Raw genomic sequence first — 13022 nt, 5'->3', positions numbered from 1 at the left:
TTTAGAAAATAACTTCTAAACTAACCTATCTCTGACCAAGTCTTTATCATATTTTCTCTCAAATCCTTCCTTATCACTTATTCCCATGTTTTCCTCGACCAACTGGACCTGCTTGTTCTACATCTACTTACCGAAGAGTTCCCGTTAATTCGTTCCCTGTGACCAAACCAACACAGGGTTCTGTTGTGCGCACATCTCCTTATATTGTCCGGACCTAATTTGGTGTTAGGCTCGGTGAAATAGAACCGAGCTTCTTTAAGAATCAAATTACACAGCCATTGTATGCCTCTCACATCACTTCTCTCCATGCAACACATACCCTCAACCCTCGCTGACAAAATTTCATGCCTATGCATCATCACACATCATGAATAATGCTCAAGGCATCCTTTTGTTTTGGAGACTATGAAGATTTGCGCGCTCCTCCTCCTCCTCCTCCTCCTCCTCCTCCTGCTCAACAACAACAGCAGCAGTAGCAGCAACAACACTCAGTTGGTTAATAATAGCTGAAGTTCCCTGAACTTTCTCCATCTTTTCACAATTATTGTTAGAAACTTATTTTCACAAAACAAAATCAGTAATTTTAGTAACTGAATTTATTTTTTCATGAATTCCCTGCATGGAATATTATCACATATGAACCAGTGCATCAACCACTGGTTTACCTCTCTATCAGGCAGCGTCCAAGAGTCTCCAGTTGATTAGCTTCTGCACTGTCAACCAAGCTCCAACCCCTGTCCCATCGCCATAGTCTTGCATCCCTGTGCTTGTTTTACAAATATTTTAATGGAATGTGCTCCAACGAACTTCTGGCATGTAAATTCCCCCAACTAACACAACAAGCAGAAAAATCCCACACATTCAGTCCCCCAGTACTGGCAAACCTTCTACTCTGAAAGATTTCCCTAAAACTGCTAGACTTTGGAATTCCCTTCCTGTTTCCTGCTTCCCTGACTGTACTGACATTCAGAAGTTTAAATGTAATGTGAACAGACATCTTGCTGCTCAACTCCCTCCTTAGAGTGTCTCTGTAGGCATGATTTCTAATCTACAGTAACCCCTGATGTTTTAGTGTCAATTTGCCTTATTCGAGACTAACATAAGTAATACAAATTTTAAAAAAAATATTTTAAATTAAAAGCTAAAGCGAAAATTTTAACCTTTCATTCCAATTATCAAGTCATACCTTTTGATCAATTAAAATATCAGACAAAATTTTGTGTTTTTATGTGTTTCTCGTCTAAGCGTAACCTTGATAAATATACATTAAATCTATTTACTATTAATCAAATATTCATTTAAATTAATTATAAAATCAGAGGAAAACTAAAATAATTCTTAAAGCCCTATTTAAAAAAAAAAAAAAAAAAAAAAAAAAATTTAAACATGACTATATTTTGAATTATTTTTTTTTCTAAGTCCACTACCCGGGTAACGCAGGGCAAATACAAATGTTTTTTGTGTAAAACTTTAATACGTGTGAGTGCTGAGTGTAACGTGTTCCGATAATATTGGTTTTATTCATATGCTATGTAAATACTTGCAGTACAATACAAAGGCTATACTTAATGAATGAAGAGTTCCAGGGAGATAACTCGGCTAAAACATTAAAAAGAAATTAAGCGTCATGATGATGTTAACGCACCGGTTCTTGAGCGATCACCAAAGTTAAGTGTTGCTGGGATTAATCTGTACTAGATGGGGGACCATTTAAGCATACAAAAGTACTGTTCGTTTAGTGCTTCTACTTCTTCTTTAGTATGATGGGATTTCAAACAAATGCATTTTAGGTATAAACACTATTATGAACTTACATGTCAAATCGAAATTAGTATAAATTCCAAAACTTACGAAAAATGATACAGTCGACGATGTGCTAGATTTATTTTTTTACCAAAAAAAAAAATAAATAAATAAATAAATAAATAAAAAAAATCATAAATACTACCGGTCGGACATTTTCTATTTTGAAACTGTCAAGGAATGTAAGGGAGATAAGTCAAAATTATATATTGCAGTTACCTCCCCTAGATTTTACAATCCTATAATTCAATAAAATTCGCTTTTCCTTGTGATCATTTTTTACAGGATTTTTCGTAATTTTTAGAAATTATACTAATTTTGACATGGCACATAAGAACATGATAGTATTTTCACCTGAAATTTGTTTGTTTGAAATTTCATTATGCTACTGAAACACCACACTTTCACAGGGGTCTCTCAGTAAAGAACAATTGTAGGTTGGTTATCCTCTATATAATGTTTGTGTTCTCGATGTCAGAAAATATCAAGTAGAAGGAAAAGGAATTTGATTTCTTATAGGTTAGATAATTTACAAAATGGCGCATGTAAAAAAAACAAAAATAGGTGTTTGTGCAATATAATGGAATTTAAAACAAACGCATTTAAGGTAAAAACAGTATTTATGTGCCATGTCGAAATTGGTATAGATTCCAAAAATTACGAAAAATGATTCCGGTAAAAAAATGATTACAAGTAAAAATATAATTTATCGAATTAATGAGTTTTATTGTGTGTTTTAATGTGGAAGAGTTGTGTGTAATATAAATCTACCAAAAAAACATAGTAATATTGGTCTATTAGAGACACATGGTAATATTGGTTTACTAAACACATTTAGTAATATTGGTCTATCAAAAAGACACAGTAATATTAATCTACCAACAAGATATAGTAATATTGGTCTACCAATAAGATATAGTAATATTGGTCTACCAAATAGAAACATAACGCCATAAGGATGTTAACACACCAGTTATTATATATAAATTAGTATAAAAAAAGTGATGGCGATGGATTTGAATTAGTCTACCAAAGACACATAGTGATATTAGTTTTAAAAAAAGGCATAGTAATATTAGTCTACCAAATAGACACATAATAATATTGGTCTACTAAAAAGGCATACTAATATTGGTCTAGCAAAGAGACACAGAAATATTGGTCTACTAAAAAGACATAATAATATTCATCTACCAAAGAGACAGTGACGTTGGTCTACCAAAGACACATAGTGATATTGGTTTTCAAAAAGGCATAGCAATATTAGCCTACTACACAGACACATAATCTTGCCATAACATCAGAAAAGGACCCATACACCCATATAAATAATGTTATAGATGTATGAATAATTTAATCACAGTATGTCACTCAGTTTTCAATCCACGAATCTAAATATGTTACATGATGAGTCCAAATGAGGGCAAAACTCACGTCAAGGACATCCAGTGTGCGGCAGTTTGTGTGAGTTGCAACCGTGATTGATTATGTAAATAATTATCTACCCTTTCACATTCAAAAATCTCTGTCTCTCTGTCTAGCCGCACTGATGAGTTGTGATACAGCGAAACAGTACTGTATGTGGATGACTATAATACTCCTTATCTTGAGTTGAGAATATTGCGAAGTGATACACGAATTACCATTAGCGTACAAGCGATGCTCTTTGTGTAAACAAATCGAGCAGAGGTAGTTCGGACGATGTCAAAACATTGTTAAACTCATGACTCATGCAGCAGCCGCCAATAGCGTAGTGATTATAAATATGCCTTGACTGTCGTACAGACGGTTGGATTTCAATCCTGGCTTGAGGTAGTTGCCTGTCTAGCCGCACTGATGAGCTGTGAAACAGCGAAACAGTACTGTATGTGGATGACTATATATATATTAGTATTAGGCCAAGGAAAACATGATGAGGATGGATTTGAATAAAAGATGGTTAAATAAATATCTAGCTAGAGATAGGTCAATTTAGGGGTCAATTTCTAAAAACATCTGTCCAACTCATGCCAGCACATTAAACAGACGTTAAAATGGTGATGATGATGATGATGATTTTAGTTAACGAATGTAACTGCAAACAATTGCCACATCATAAGGAATGCTGTATGTCTGCTTGTATGTTTGGGCTTGTTATTAAGATGTGTGTGTGTGTGTGTGTGTGTGTGTGTGTGTGTGTGTGGTTGGGGGATTATTATTTGATTGTGATAAGTAAAATGTTGGAAAATGGTTGACTCTGCTGCTAAGTAAATAAATAAAACAAATCATTTTGATTAGAAATATATGCATCAACAAAAAATAATCATTAAACTACAGTCATTTTGAGACAACAGTGAAAAAAAAAATAACATAATTAATGCCAAGGAATAATAAAAGTGATCACAGTTGATTTTCTTTTCAATAAAACATGGAACTGTATCTATCCATAATTATACTATAATGTCATAACAATTTATTTACAACAATAATAAAGTGTAGAAATATATTTTCTACATAAACAGATCAAACAAATATTAGCAAAGAATCATTCATTAAAATTTCGATACTTTTGCAGAATACAGACTGTGTTGAAATAGGACATTTTGCAGTATAGACAACAAAAGGAGAAAATGGTTAAAAAAAAAAAACAAATATATAAATAAATGTTACCAAAGGCAAGATAATTTACCAACTTACCTACCTGGATAAGTTTTTTTTTTTTGCGTTTCAACTTATTTTAACGTGTTTAGTTTGAAACACAAGTAGTACCGAGTCTTAACTTAAAACAAAAAAAAAAATGGTCAGCATGAGACAGCCGTCTGTAGAGTCTCAATAATTACTCAAATATCAAAAATTAAACAAAATATTCATAGAAATACACCTAATAGAAACCCATTCTTTACATGAGAATAGGCGTTCTGAAACTATTCTCTACTTTCACCTAACAATTTAAAAAGCAAAAGATACCGTAAAAATTTAATTTAACTTGAAAATCCTATCTAAAAAATAGCACAGTCCATATTTGGCAAAAGTACCAAAATTTCAATTTCATCTAAGTTAAAAAAATTAATGTGAACATTTACTAATCTAAATAACATGTTTCAACTGGAAAAGCTTTTATGGATATATCCAGAACATTGGGAAGTTGATCGGATGCCCCACTGGTTTGGCAGGCCACGAGCAGGCTCAAAGCATTCCCTGAAATAATGCTGATGGAACAGTGCCCATAAAATGGACTTTTTTTCATTCTGGAGACGTCGTGAAACATGGAATTTAGAAAAGACATGGCAAAAGCCTCATACTAAAGCAACAACTAAACATCTCTTTAGCTGCACAAGGCTATCAAAAAAATAAAAAGAATTTTTATGCTGTCATGATGGTCAAGCAGTTAAGAATCTTGGACCAAAGTTATTTGGCTTCAGAGTTTGAATTTCTGACCATTGATGCGGTTATTATTAGGTAGAGCCTAAAAATGATAGAGTTTTTATAGCTAAAAAAAATCATCACAATCAGGGCTGGCCTTAGACTGTTTCAACCAATTAATGCCAACTAATTTTTATACCTAGTGTGGTTCTACATGAAGGTTCAGGTGAAAATTAGGGTTTTACATGGTGGTTAGGGTTAAGGTTAGGGTTCTACACGAGGGAGAAGAGCATTGAGAGTTCAGAGAAGTGGTGTTTGGGTTAAAGTTCTACACAAGGGTTAGAGTTAAGATTTAGGTTCTTCATGAGGGGTTAGGGTTAGGGTTTTACATGAGTGAAAAGCTATCCAACTAACTAAGATACATTTGAGACTGTCAATTCAACTAACAATTTTCTTCATAGTTTATGAATTATGTCAATATAAGTAGAAATTAGCAGTCATTTAAAATGACAAAGTAATGGTAGATATGGCACAAAAAGTAAAATAAAATTAAAATTATTTTTCATGAAAATTTTATAAGTTATTTATAAAAAAAAAACAATGAAACAAAGAGATTGTGTTAGATGGCAATACGCTTGAGGTAGTAGACTCTTTCTGCTATTGACGAAATATGCTGAATGCTGGTCATGGAAATGTACTCAGTATGGCCATAATAAGGGTGAAAGCAGTTTGGGCATAATTTTGTGAGTTGTTGCTGTTGATGACATCACATGCTTTCCATATCTATATCCTTAGTAAGTTGTACAGAAACTGTATTAGTGTAATAGAGCCACCGACACTGGGAGCAGCAGACATAAAGATATGCAAATGACCAAGCCGGTTGTATGAAGTGACATTACAGCAGAGACAAAAGGCTGTGTGGCTGGAGAAGCAGGGGTGTTTGAGACATGACACGACAAGCACATGTTCAAAATGTGGCCGGTATCTAGACAAGCACATGTTCGAAACATGTCGGTGATGTCAAAGCAGTGACAAAATGTCAAACATGGCCGGAAAAGGAGAAATTAATTGTTTGAATATTTATAAAAAAATTGCGTTGTTCAAAATACCAGATATAAAGGTTTTTGTTGTGGCAACAAGGTCTTTTATTTACTTGAAATTGTTTCATTGGTCGAACGATTATTTTAGTGTCTCAAACTATCACTTGCAAAAAATGCTAATTTTTGCTTAGTTGCTGCTAGTTATCTCCCTTGCATAATCGTCTCCAACTCCGTAAGTGCCTGTTTATACGGTGATGCTTTATTTTCTAATTAGTTAAATTTATTTGTTAAGTGCAGACCTAAGGCATGAGGGGAAAGGGAGTTAATTCCATTCGTTCAGTTAAAAGTTGTCTGTATTTTAATTCTTGCATAAGTACACTTTTCATTTTATTATGAGCTATTATTTATAACTCTTTCAAACAACATACCTTAACTTTTAATGAAATGGAAGTCATGGAACAAGCTATATATCTATAAACGTGAGAATGTGTGTGTGTGTGTGTGTGTGTGTGTGTGTGTGTGTGTGTGTGTGTCTGTGTGTGTCTGTGTGTGTGTGTCTGTGTGTGTGTGTCTGTGTGTGTGTGTCTGTGTGAGGACAACTCTTAACCTAAATACCCAACCTAAATAGTCAACAAATTTTTGATCTACAGACTTAAAACTTGGTATATAGGATATTCAGACATGTAAAAAAAAACTTTTTCATCAGTTTTCATCCTGAAAAATGGGCTACTAATGGTCAAAATTGAAAAATTGATCTCGATGGGGGGGGGGGCATCGAATTTTTATCTTTATTTTTATCTATTTCACGACTGTGCATGCAATAATCGTTCACATGACAGCTTCCTTATGTTAAGAATAAGTAGATTTGAAAAACTTTTTAAAGATCGTGTCAAGCTGACCTATTGGTTATTGTATTTGACTCACTGTCTTTAAGCTTTAGTTTCGATCTCAGCTTGAGTATTTTTTTTTTTTTACTTACAAGAAGTGAACTGTTTAGAAAAAACATAATACTTGTGTGCACATGTCTCAGTTTCTTTTTTTTTTTTTTTTTTTACTTCATTTTCTTTTTAAAGGAATTTAACATTACATTTAATGCCGGGTAACGCCGGCTATATGTTCTAGTATCCAATAATTCCTAAGACCAGCCCAAACAATGATTACAACAATTACATACGCCATAAGAAATGATCACATTTGAAGATGAGTAGAAAACATAATCAGATATAGATATTAAAAATAAATTTAATATTTATGATTAAAAATAATTTCAGAAATTGATTAAATAAATATGCGGTACTTGTGCAGTATAATGGAATTTCAAATAAACACATTTCAGGTGAAAACACTTATGTACTTGCTTGTCATGTCGAACTTAGTATAAATTCCAAAAAATACAAAAGCTGATCCAGTAGAAAAAATTACAAATAAAAATAGACTTTATCAAATTATCCAGTTTTATTGTATGTTTTAATGTGGAAGAGTTATGCGACCAATTCTGTATATTAACTTATCTCCCTTGCTTTCCTTGAAATACACCATTGAAAAAATAGAAAATGTATGACCACTAATCTCTACGATTTTTGTTTTTTTTTGTTAAAAGTAGTTCTAGCACATCTTCTACTGGATTATTTTGGGGAATTTTGGAAATGTATTTGGCGATGACACATATATACATGATAGTGTTTTTACATGAAATGAATTTGTTTGACAATCTGATATACTTGCACAAGCATCAAATAAGCTTTAAAAAAATGAATAAAACATTAAGACTTATCCAAATAATAAATCTTAATATACAACTCGAGGGTAAAACTTCTGCCACCCTCTAAATATGCTTATTAAAAAATAAAATATTTATTAGGAGTAAATATTGAAATCGATGAAATCGATTGGAATAAAGTTTTTTTTTTAATGCTTGTAAGAACACAGATCAATGTTTGGGATAAATTACTGCCTGAACAGTTTTAAGCATGTGGCTTTTTTTAAAGAAAGGTATTAAGGTCAATGGAATAGAGGAAGATCTGTCTATTTTATATATAAGAACATATTTCACAAAGCTTAGAAAAATTGACTTAAATACATCTGCATATAAGATCCAAGAAATCTATCTACTAAAATATATTCTCCATTTAAAAGGAGCCATGACCGTTATTATCTAGAAGATTCAAAAGTGGACCTTCAGTTTACTTTCGGAACCCTCTACAAAAAGCAGATCAAAAGATCTATTCTCAGTATACTGGCCAGTATATGTCATTATAGAAAACATAATAGAATAGGAAGTAAATGTCAGCCAAACCTTTGTCTATGTGAAGCATGGTCATTAGCTAATAAACACTACAACTCACAGATGAAAATAAAAATCAATGATTAGTTAGTTAAATTAAACACCATGCGGATAAATAAAACCAACAGGTAATATGAATTCTATGCCTATAATTATATTATATATCTTTACAATATAAACAAAGATAGCTGTCAGAACAAAACACATGATGTTGACTCGTCTATAAACATTTTCTTCTTGCAGCATTATATTGTCATGCATTCTTTTCTATCTAAGCAAAGAATTTCTCATTTTTCTGAAGAGTATATGCATGAAAAGAGACAATATTAACATAATAATAACTGTGTTTTTGCATAATAAAATGGATCTCTAAAAAATGTACCGAAATTTTAACAGCTGGACAAACTGTTTTGCATTTGGATTGTGGAATGTAACTATGCTGTTATTCCTATATATATATATATATATATATATATTAAATAACAATTATTCTTTTAACCTAGACACTAGTGCTTCATGCTCATGCAATCATCGGTGAAGGAGGTGACAATTTTTGCCAACCAGGAGATTCAAACCCAACCACAAAGCCACCTTTGATTTCATTCGCTAACCCTTTACCTTCAGCCATCAATCAATTGCGACGATAATAAAAGAAATTCATAACTAATAGATACACAATTCAGGTGTAGACATTAGACAATCCAGAGTGTTCAAACAACAATATATGGGGTTTGTTGCCTTTGTTCATTCTCAAAAGACAATAGATATCCTCCTGTAAGAGTAGCTGTGCATGTAATTGTGAGGAAAGGGTTGCACAACTCGCAACCACACCTCTCCTGAATCAGCACAGTTTGAGTCCAGTTGCAAAGAGGAATACTGGAAACAATGCTAAGTGGAGAGCAAACACAGCACCTGGAATTGCTAAATGGTCACCCATTTTAGTACGGACCAAGCTCAATGTTGCTTAACTTTGGTGATTTAATGGGAACCCAGTATGCCAATGTGATTATGTCGTATATAAAATATGAGCTAAACATTTCATAAAAGATTTAAGCTAAAAAATTATATAAAAGTAAAACTAGATTCATCTAGACGTACGTGTGTGTGTGTGTTTGTGTGTGTTTATTTGTATTTGTCTGTGTGTGTATGTGTGTTTTTGTGTTTGTGTTTTTGTGTATGTGCTTGTGTGTTTGTGTTTGTGTTTGTGCGTGTGTTTTTGTGTTTGTGTGTGTGTTTTTGTGTATGTGTTTTTGTGTGTGTGTGTTTGTGTTTTTGTTTGTTTGTTTGTGGTTGTGCATGTTTGTGTGTGTGTTTCCGTTTCTGTGTTTGTGTGTGTGTTTCTGTTTCTGTGTTTGTGTGTGTTTGTATGTGTTTGTGTGTTTGTTTGTATGTGTTTGTGTGTTTGTGCTTGTGTGTGTTTGTTTGTATTTGGCTGTGTGTGTTTGTTTGCTTGTGTTTGCGTGTGTGTTTCGGTGTTTCTGTTTATGTGTGTGTGTTTGTGCTTGTATCTGTTTGTGTGTGTTTGTGGAAAGATACATAAAAAGAAGTCATGAAAAAAAGGTTTGATGATAAATATAGGAATGTGTGTGCGTCTGTTTATTTGTGTGTGTGTGTGTGTGTGTGTGTGTGTGTGTGTGTGTGTGGAAAGATTCAGAACAGATATACAAAAACGAAAACCTAATAAAAAACATAATAAAGTATAAAAGTATAAAATCATTTGCGTGTGGGTTTTTGTGTTTCCGTACCTAGCATTAGATATGGAGTAGATAAAGAAAATGGAAAGCAAGTAAAAAAAAAAAACTGAGTAGATAAATAAAAATAGTAGTGTAGGATTGATATAAGTATGAATGTCGGAGTAAACAGCTGAAACCATTGCATCAAGTTGAGCAAGATGGAAAGATACGGATGCTGTTTCTTATCTGATTAGGAATGTCTAAAGTTTCCAACAACTTCTTTCGCATATTCATAAGCAAAAATGTAACTCTTAATCATAAGTTAAAACATATCCTCTTTCAGGATACAGGAGTCACTTTGCCGATGACGTAGATGAAGACTCATGCAAGATAATTTTTTTATAAGTCATTTATTTCTTATGTTTAATGCGTCTATTTTACAATATATTCTTAGTTATTTAATACTGAAAGTTTCAATTTGAATAAAAATTAAGACATTTTACTTCCGAGAACAAAACTTCTGCCAGGGTTACTGAGGCGGACGTGATGATCCTGAATATGTATCGAGCAGTGGAAGTGGCCCTGGCTTTCCTCATCTTTACCATAAAAAAATCCATCTTTGCCTTGTGTGTAGTTTGAGAAATAAAGAAATTTCAAAATCATAAGTTATTAGTGAGGATTGAACTCATGACCTCAATAAGCAGCTGGGCATTGTGTGGACGTTCAGCATGAATGGAGACCTCACTATATTATTGTAGCCCTTTTGTTAAAACTGTAAAAGTATTCATCTAAATAATCTGATTAATGTACTATCAGAATAAATCTGGTTATTACAGTTGATCTCCAATATCCTTACAGGAGTATGTGATATATTTCCATTATATGGAAAGAACAGATACTACCCTTGGATCCTAGCCAGAAGACCAAAAAGGTATATTTTAGTTTAACGTGTGGCCCAAAAGTGACATCATTTCTTTTATTTTAATTCATTTATTTTTTTTTTTACACGGAGTAATTGGGAGATCCTATTTATTAAAAAGGGGGATAAAAGGTGATAACACACTAGTGTATCTATATACTAATTTGATGTTTGTAGTACGTTATCACCATCTATCCTCCTTTTTAATAAATAGGATCTCCTGATCAAATAATTTATAATTGGGAAACTGTGACACACGTACATACGTACGTTACAGGCATTACGGTATTAATATATAGATTCTCATTGGTTTCTTAACTGAGAATATTAATGCCTGAAATCTGCTGCTTTGTTTTTATACAAATAAATATTGAGAAAGACGGAGAAAAGAAAAACGTGAGAGGAAACGTCTAGTGATTGTGAACCGCATTATTTTTGATTGAGGTAACAAGTCGCTTATTATCCTCATATTAATCCAAAGAAATTGTTTTTTAATCGTACCAATTGAAGTCAAAGTGTAGACTGACTTTCCTCATCTTCACCTTAAAAGAGACCATCTGTGCCTGACGTGTAGTTTTAGAATTTAAGAAATTTAAAAATCATAGGTTACTAGTGAAGACTGAACTCACAATATATGAGATACAGAATGACTGGTTACTGCATTACATTAAGCAAATCCACCTTATCTGTATTTCGATTGGTTAAAAATACGTAATTGAGATTATTAATATCTGGAATCTGTCAACTTTTTGTACTTCTTTGAAGAGAAGTGAAAAGAAACGTCCAGTAATTGTAAACCGAATTAGTTTTGATTGAAGCAACAAGTCGATGATTATTTTTATATTAATCCAGTGAAAATGAGTCCCTTCAAAGGCAGAGTATAAATGGTTTTCTGCTCGAGTTTCAAGCTCTTTTCTGTGATGAACTGTATATTCACATTTCAGATGATGTATGAGAGCAGCCACGTGAAACCTGCGGCCAATTGCAAATCTATTTGCGGCCCGCAGATAGCAGCTTTGAAAATGCGGGTGAGATAAAGGGGCATTCAAAGTACGAGAAAAAGTAATGAGAATTTTTCATCTATCTGCATTTTAAGAAAGTCTTTTTTGTTTTACCCTTTTTTTTTGTATGTCACCACTCATTAAGACCCAAAGGCTACTCCAAGACAAGAGACAAATATCTTGCAAAAACCTCAAGCTCCTTTGTCATCCAACGCAAAAAAGGGGTGAACGAATCGAATCGTGTGGTTCATCTAGACTGTCAAAGGGGTTGCGATGATGCAAAGTTGTTGTATTTATAAAAATACAACTCTCGTCGCAAACTTCAGACTCGTGTGGCGATGTTGTTGGAGTGGGGTTGGTTCGTCACACTACACTTCAAAAGTATCACAACCAGTATGAAATACGCTCCATTGAGGAACACTGCCGTTTGCTTACATTCAAAGTGCAGCTGGTGGTCCATACTCCGAAATTTTATCCAACTGCGCAGAAAAAAAAATCTCCAACTTTTGATTCAAACACTAACTTGTTTGATCACCGAAACATTCGACAAGCAAGGTATCACTGTATTAAACAATATATTCTTGGTTATTATACGAGTACACTGCAGACCATGGTTACATCTGAATAAATTTGATTGCTTAATGATACGTAAATGCATAGATAAATCAAATGTATTACTTACATGCAGATGTTTAAAAAAAAAAAAAAAAAGTCAATATTTATAGCTTTAAACTTGTTTAGCTAAATAAAATAACTTTCTATGAATAAGCAACGTATGACTTTTTTGACTGGCTTGGTTTTATTTGTTGGCATTAGTTTTTCCCAATTCTAAACAAATAAAAAATCAGGGATCATGTGAAGGTTGCCAACATCCATAAGTCAAAGTAGATGATTTGGAAACGACGGAATTCGAACTTAGCAAATCCAGGTCATCAGTCTACATCGTTATCCATCTCATCA

The 13022-nt window shown here is 33.1% G+C and overlaps 1 protein-coding gene and 1 long non-coding RNA gene across 47 annotated transcripts in view; one reads left to right on the top strand and one right to left on the bottom strand.

Moving 5' to 3' along the window:
* The window catches only part of LOC145296067 (tyrosine-protein phosphatase Lar-like), a 1305806-nt gene that overhangs the window by 311357 nt on the left and 981427 nt on the right, over positions 1-13022 (bottom strand). The gene's annotated exons all lie outside the window — the stretch shown is intronic.
* LOC145296073 (uncharacterized) overlaps positions 1-13022 on the top strand; it is a 132141-nt gene that overhangs the window by 17846 nt on the left and 101273 nt on the right. The gene's annotated exons all lie outside the window — the stretch shown is intronic.

The sequence above is a fragment of the Euprymna scolopes genome, chromosome 16, assembly GCF_053919585.1.
Source record: "Euprymna scolopes isolate OS-2025 chromosome 16, ASM5391958v1, whole genome shotgun sequence".
NCBI classification, from domain to species: Eukaryota; Metazoa; Mollusca; class Cephalopoda; order Sepiida; family Sepiolidae; genus Euprymna; species Euprymna scolopes.
This window is presented reverse-complemented; position numbering and strand designations above follow the sequence as displayed.